We start from the raw sequence: 2185 nt of genomic DNA on the forward strand, positions 1-2185 counted from the left end.
CTCTCAAGGTTCCTTCTTCAAGGGTGATCAACTAAAGAAAGGAAACAAAAATGAATTGCTATTACTCATAATTAAATTGCATTTCTTTCTTTTCAGACACATTTTTTTGATAAAGAATTAGCCTTTGGTTAATCTCACGAAAGTCACTCGAAGGGTGAGCCAAAAAGGGTGAGCTACACAGAAGGGGAAATGGTACACACCACATCGCCATCTGTGAGATGGAATGACTTCTTGTTTCTGACATTCACTCAGAGGACTGGTTCCGGTAAAGAATTATGCCATATCAGAAACAACTTCATACAACTGCTTGAAAATATTCACACCAAAATGATGTTGCATCATAGGGCTTTCGTAATACAACTTTATATGGTTTTGGTTGGACTACATTTGGAATATTGGGTGCAGTTCTGGTCGCTCCTTTACACGAAGGATGTGGAGGCTTTGGAAAGGGTATAGAGGAGGTTTATCAGAATGTTGCCTGGATTAAGGGGTATTAACTACAGGGAGAAGTTGGATGGACTTGGATTGTTTTCTCTGGAATGTCAGAGGTTATGCAGAGATCTGATAGAAGTATAACAAATTATGAGCGGCACAGATAAGGTAGACAATCAGAATCTTTTTCCCAGGATGGAAAATTCAAATAGCAGATGGCATAGCTTTAACTTAAGAGAGGCAAAGTTTAAACAATATGTGTGGGGCAATCTATTTTACACAGAGGGTGGAAAGTGCCTGGAACATACTGCTAAGTTTGGTGGTTGAGGCAGATATGCTAGTGGCACTTAAGAGGCTTTTGGAAGTGCTAGTGCTAGGGGAACAAAGGGATGCGGGTTATGCACAAGTAGATATGAGATGGTCTTGGCATCATGTTGGACACAGACTTTGTGGGCTGAAGGGTTTGTTTGTGTGCTGTACTGTTCTATGTTCTATGTTCAACAGAAGAAGCTCTGATTGCAGAGTGGCAAGGTAAACACTGGCATTACAGCAGGGTAAGCAGGCTAGTGATGAGGACAATCACGATTATTTCACATAAGCCTTAACCATTGACAAGTGAGAGAAGAGGTAGTATTATTTGTACTGGCATTATACTTACATAGCTAAACATCCGCAAATCAGATTACAAATATTTCTCACATGTATAATCTTAGAAATAAAAGGAAATAGTTAGCAATGAGGAGGGAATCAGGGACAATGTAAACAAAATTACACAATTTTAAATGACTCACAGGAACAAACAATTCTGCAGTTATGCATTCAAAATTCCTTCAAAGTTGCAAGGACAATTTAAGAAGGTAATTATAATACTATCTATGGAGCTTGATGGCATAAAAAGAGTATAACTATAAGTGTTATGTTGAATTTTTCTAAGTCATGGTGAGATCTCAGCTGGAATGTGGGATTCAACTGTGGGCATCCTGCATTTGCAAAGATCAGTGGGTACCCAGAGTCGAACCAGAAACACAGGCGTGAAGGGAGGGACCGTTTCTTCCCAACTTCCACAAATAAAGCTCACATGAACCCTAAAAATTAAAATCAATAGGCCCCTTGCAACATGCTGAACACATTATCAAAACCAATCTAAATGATCCAATATTCATAAACACAATAACTAAAGATATTCTAATAAAATAACTTCTGCTATAAGGGGAGATTGGACAGCCTAGGACTTTATTCCTTGGCACAAAAGGCTGAGGGGTGATCTTTTAGAGGTGTATAAAATCATGAGAGGAAATAGATAAGGTGAATGCACAGCGTATTTTAGCCAGAATAGAAGAATCAAAAACCGAGGACATAGCTTTAAGGTGAGAAGGGAAGTATTTAATATGAACCTGAGAGGCAACTTTTTCACTCGGAGTGAACCCATTGAAACCATTGGGTGGTGCCTGTAATGGCTACCTCGTTAACACTGAATCATCCCTTCCTTCTTTGTAGAACGGAGATGAGGAAAAACGTTTTCAGTCAGAGAGTTGTAAATCTGTGGAATTCTCTGCCTCAGAAGGCAGTGGAGGCCAATTCTCTGAATGCATTCAAGAGAGCTAGATAGAGCTCTTAAGGATAGTGGAGTTAGGGGGTATGGGGAGAAGGCAGGAACGGGGTACCGATTGAGAATGATCAGCCATGGTCACATTGAATGGTGGTGCTGGCTTGAAGGGCAGAATGGCCTACTCCTGTACCTATTGTCTATTGT

Source organism: Rhinoraja longicauda, chromosome 13 (assembly GCF_053455715.1).
Source record: "Rhinoraja longicauda isolate Sanriku21f chromosome 13, sRhiLon1.1, whole genome shotgun sequence".
Lineage (NCBI taxonomy): Eukaryota > Metazoa > Chordata > Chondrichthyes > Rajiformes > Arhynchobatidae > Rhinoraja > Rhinoraja longicauda.